Here is a 5,910-nt window from a genome sequence, read left to right as displayed (position 1 = left end):
AAGGAACTCCCAAAATAAAAGATAAGAAATATGAAAACACAAAGCTAAAATGTTGGGAGAAAAGGAGTAAAGAATGAGTTCAAACTTCAATGACCATCAACTTAATATACATTGCTATATGCAGAACAGGTTATATACAAACCTAATGGTAACCATATATCAAAAACTAATAAACATGCAAAGAATAAAGAGAAAGAAATCCAACTACATTACTAAAAAAAAAAAAATCAACAAACCATGGGAGAAAGACAAGAAAGGATCAGAGAAAATCTTCAAAAACAACCACAAAATAAAGAGTAAGTTGACAATAAATATATATCAATAATTATTTTGAATGTAAATGGACTAAACTCTCCAATCAAAAGACAAAAGGTGTCAGAATGGATTAAAAAACAAGACCCATCTATATGCAGCCTACAAGTGATTCATTTTAGACCTAAAGACAGGAGCAGATTTAAAATGAAGAGATAGAGAAACATCTACTATGCAGATAGATGTCAAGAGAAAACCAGAATAGCAATACTTATATCAGAAAAAAATAGAACTTTAATGCAAAAACTAAGAGACAAAGAAGGACACTATAATAACAATGGACACAACACAACACGAAGATATAACAATTGTAAATTTTTTTGCACCTAACATAGGGGCACTCAAATACATGAAACAGTTAATAACAAACATAAATGAACTAATTCATAAGAAGACAATAGTAGAGGACTTTAACACCCCACTTACATCAATGGACAGATCATCTAAACAGAAAATCAACAAGGAAAAAATGGCTTTGAATGGAACACTGGAACAGATGGATTTAATATATTCAGAACATCCCATCCTAAAACTACAGAGTACACATTCTTTTCAAGTTCACAAAGAACATTCTCCAGAACTGATCACATATTAACCCACAAAAAAAGCCTCAACAAATTCAAGAAGATGGATGCCATGTATCTCTTCTGACAACAACACTATGAAACTAGAAATCAACCAAAAGAAAAACATCTGGAAAGACCACAAATACATGGAGATTAAATAACATGCTACTACACCATAACTGTGTCAACCAGGAAATCAAAGGAAAAATTAAAAACTACATAGAGGGACGCCTGGGTGGCTCAGTTGGTTAAGCAGCTGCCTTCGGCTCAGGTCATGATCCCAGCGTCCTGGGATCGAGTCCCACATCGGGCTCCTTGCTCGGCGGGGAGCCTGCTTCTCCCTCTCCTTCTGCCTGCCACTCTATCTGCCTGTGCTCGCTCTCTCTTCCTCTCTCTCTCTGACAAATAAATAAATAAAATCTTTAAAAAAAAAAAAAACTACATAGAAACAAACAAAAATGAATACACAACAGTCCAAAATCTTTGGAACGCAGCAAAAGCAGTTCTAAGAGGGAAGTTTATAGCAATAAAGGCCTACCTCAATAAAGAAAAATAATCTCAAATAAACAACCTAACCTTGCACATACAGGAGCTAGAAAAAGAACAATAAACAAAATCCAAACCCAGCAAAAGGAAGGGAAACAAAAACCAATTAGAGCAGAAATAAATGATATAAAAACTAAAAGCAAAAATACAAGAAAACAATACAACTGACCACTGAGGGACACCTGGGTGGCTCAGTCAGTTAACCCTCTGACTTGTGCTCAGATCATGAACCTGGGGTCTTAGGATGGGGTCCTGGGATGGAGTCCTGCATCATGCTCCCTGATCAGTGCGGAGCCCACTTCTCCCTCTGCTTGTTGCTCCCCTTCCTCGTACTTTCTTTTTCTCTCTCTGACAAATAAATAAATAAAATCTTTAAAAAAAAAAAAAAGAGGGGTGCCTGTGTTGCTTAGATGGTTAAGTATCTGCCTTTGGCTCGGGTCATGATCTCCAGGTCCTGCATCAGGATCACAGCTCAGCAAGGAGTCTGCTTCTTTCTCACCCTCTGCCTCTCCCCCTCTTTGTGCTCTCTCTGTCTCTCTGTCTGTCTGTCTGTCTCTCTCTCTCTCTCAAATAAATAAATAAATAAATCTTTAAAAAAAAATTGATCTCTGAAACTAGGAGCTCATTCTTTGAAAAAAAATGGCAAAATTGACAAACCTCTAGCCAGACTTATCAAAAAGAAAAGATAAGGATCCTAATAAATCACAAATGAGAGAAGAGAAATAACAGCCCACACTACAGAAATACAAACAACTATAAGACAATATTATGGAAAAACTATATGCCAACTAATTGGACAACCTGTAAGAAATGGATGTATTCCTAGAAACATATAAACTAACAAACTGAAACAGGGAGAAATAGAAAACTTGAACAGACTGATAACCAGCAAAGAAATTAAATCAGTTATCAAAAAACTCCCAACATGGGGCACCTGGGTGGCTCAGTGGGTTAAAGCCTCTGCCTTCGGCTCAGGTCATGATCCCAGGGTCCTGGGATCAAGCCCCGCATCAGGCTTTCCACTCAGCAGGGAACCTGCCTCCCCCTCTCTCTCTGCCTGCCTCTCTGCCTACTTGTGATCTCTGTCTGTCAAATAAATAAATAAAATCTTAAAAACAAACAACAACAACAAAAAAACTCCCAACAAACAAAAGCCCAGGGCCAGATGGCTTCGCAGATGAATTCTACCAACATTTAAAGAAGAGTTAATACCTATTCTTCTCAAACTATTACCTAAAATAGAAGAGGAAGGAAAACTTCCAAATTCATTCTCTGAGGCCAGCATGACACTGATACCAAAACTAGATAAAGACTCCACTGGAAAAGAGAACTACAGGCCAATATCCCTGATAAACATAGATGCAAACATCCTCAACAAAATACTAGCAAACCGAATCCAAAAGTCCGTTAAAAAAATCATTCACCACAATGAAGTGGGGTTTATTCCTGGGTTGCCAGGGTGATTCAATATTCACAAATCAGTCAATGAGACACATCATATCAGTAAGAGAAGCCATATGATCATTTCAGTAGATGCACAAAAAGCACTTAACAAAGTACAACATCCGTTCATGATAAAAAATCCTCAAATAAGTAGGTTGATGGGGAACATACCTCAACATAATAAAGGCCATATATGAAAAACCTACAGCTAACATCATCCTTAATGGGGAAAAGACCTCCATAAGGTCAGGGACAAGACAGGATATTTACTCTCCCCACTTTTATTCAGCATAGTACTGATGGTCCTAGCCTTAGCAGTCAGACAACAAAAAGAGAAAAAAGGCATCCAAACCAGCAGGAAAGAAGTCAAAACTTCACTATTTGCAGACAACATGATACTATATATAGAAAACCCAAAGGACTCCACAAAAAATTTGCTACAACTGATACACTAATTCAGTAAATTTGCAGGATAAAAGATCAACATACAGAAATCTGTTGCATTTCTATACAGCAATAATGAGGCAGCAGAAGGAGAGAGGAAGGAACCAATCCCATTTACAACTGCACCAAAGCAATAAGATACCTAGGAATAAATCTAACCAAAGAAGTAAAAGATCTGTGCTCTGAAAACTATAAAATACTGATGAAAGAAATTGCAGATGACACAAAGAAATGGAAAGACATTCTAGGGGCGCCTGGGTGGCTCAGTGGGTTAAGCCACTGCCTTCGGCTCAGGTCATGATCTCAGGGTCCTGGGATCGAGTCCCGCATCGGGCTCTCTGCTCAGCAGGGACCTGCTTCCCTCTCTCTCTCTCTCTGCCTGCTTCTCTGCCTACTTGTGATCTCTCTCTGTCAAATAAATAAATAAAATCTTTAAAAAAAAAAAAAAAAGAAAGAAAGACATTCTATGCTCATGGATTGGGAGAACAAATATTGTTCTACTATATTGTCTATACTACCCAAAGCAATAATGCAATCCCTATGAAATTACTATCACCATTTTACACAGAAGGAGAACAATCTTAAAATTTGTATGGAACCACAAAATTCCCTGAATAGCCAGAGGATTGTTGAAAAAGAAAACTAAAGCCAGAGGCATCACAATTCTGGACTTCAAGTTATATCACAAACCTGTAGTGAGAAAGAAAAAGAAGAGAGAGAGAGACAAATCAAGAAACACACTCTTAACTCTATAGAACAAACTGATGGTTACCAGAGGGAGGGTTGTGGGGGAGGAGATGGGTTAAATTGATGATGGAGATTAAGGAGTGCACTTGTCATGATGAGCATAGAGTGATGCATGGAATTGTCAGAACACTATATTGTACACCTGAAACTAATATAACATTGTATGTTAACCAACTGGAATTAAAATAAAAAGCCAATAAAAAGAAAATATAAAAAAAGAAATTAAACAGAAAACATTCAACATCTGTTTGAAGACAATTTTGTAATGCTACTGAAAAACACAATATATTACCTGACAAAGTGTAAAGGCATCCATTTTCTTTTTTTTTTTTAAAGATTTCTTTATTTAACAGAGATCGAGTAATCACCAGTAGGCAGAGAGAAGGGGAAGCAGGCTCCCCGCCAAGCAGAGAGCCCATTGCTGTGGGGCTCGATCCCAGGACCCTGAGATCATGACCTGAGCTGAAGGCAGAGGCTTAACCTACTGAGCCACCCAGGCGCCCCTAAAGGCATCCATTTTCTTTAACAGGAAAATCCAATCTTGTATAGTTAACAATTCTCCCCTAATTATTCAGTAATTATTAATGTGATCTCAATAAAAAAAAAATATGATTGAAGTAGAGAATAAAGCAAGCTAATTCCAAAATATATAGGAAAGAACAAAGATGTAAGAAGAAACAAAAACTCTCTGAAAAAGAAGACTGATGACAGGGAGATGCTGTCCTTACTGGATCTTAAAGCACATTATTAGGCTACATAATTAAATAGAGGTACTGGTACATGACTAGTAGTGGTACATGATTAGACTTAGCTCAACGGAAAGAGAGTCCAAAAACAAACTAAACTACACGTACAAGCTAATTTTGTCTGAATGTTTGTACCTGCACCCCAAATGCTCATTGTGAAGATATTATGAGGCAGGGCCTTTGGGAAATGCTTCGGCCCTAAAAGCAGAATCTACATGATTAGGATTAGTGCCCTTATGAAAGAGACCCCACAGAGCTCCCTAGCTCCTTTCACCATGTGAGGATATAAGGGATGTCTGCAGTCTGGAAGAAAGCCTTCACTTGATCATGCCTGTATACTGATCTTGGACTTCTAGCCTTCAGAACTATAAGAAATAAATTTCTATTTACAAACCACCCATTGTGTGGTCTTTTGTTATATAGCAATCTGAAAGGACTAAGATATATATTAATTATATAAATTAAATATATGGTATATACAAATTAAATATACGGTAAATGTGGGAAATGTCATTTTACATTGGGAGGAAATAGTTTGTTCACCAAATTGTGATGCAATTATTGGGGAACTTTCTGGGAAAAGTTAACTTTCAAACTTGAAAAATTATTTTTCTATACCCCATAATTCACATATAAGTTCCCTACTGAAATTTCCTTTATCTTTGATTGTCAATGTCCACTTTTGCTACAAAATTCAAGTCAAACACCCCCTTCCCTTTTCCCCTCTTCCTCTTGCTGAGCAGCTGGGATAGATCTAGGTAGGCTTCCATGATGTAGAGGAGTGGAACCGTGGTGTTCCAGAGTTGAGATGTTTGAGGTGAAGGGGAGTGAAGAGGATATCCTTGTAGTCAGATTAACCTAGTATCGGGTGTCAGAACTCAGAGTGAGAAGTGAGATCCATAAATGTGGAGGGCAGTGTAGTATGAGATGTCAGAGTCTGATTAGTATAGATAGCGTGTCCATGCTAGGACCTGTCCTGACATTGGCAGTCAGTGCCTAAGTGGAATTAAAAGGCATCTGTAGGGGCGCCTGGGTGGCTCAGTGGGTTAAAGCCTCTGCCTTTGGCTCAGGTCATGATCCCAGGGTCCTGGGATTGAGCCCTGCGT

Source organism: Enhydra lutris, unplaced genomic scaffold (assembly GCF_002288905.1).
Source record: "Enhydra lutris kenyoni isolate GAN:26980312 unplaced genomic scaffold, ASM228890v2 scaffoldscaffold80, whole genome shotgun sequence".
In the NCBI taxonomy this organism is placed as follows: domain Eukaryota; kingdom Metazoa; phylum Chordata; class Mammalia; order Carnivora; family Mustelidae; genus Enhydra; species Enhydra lutris.
The sequence above is the reverse complement of the archived record's forward strand: the minus strand, read 5'-3'. Positions refer to the sequence as shown.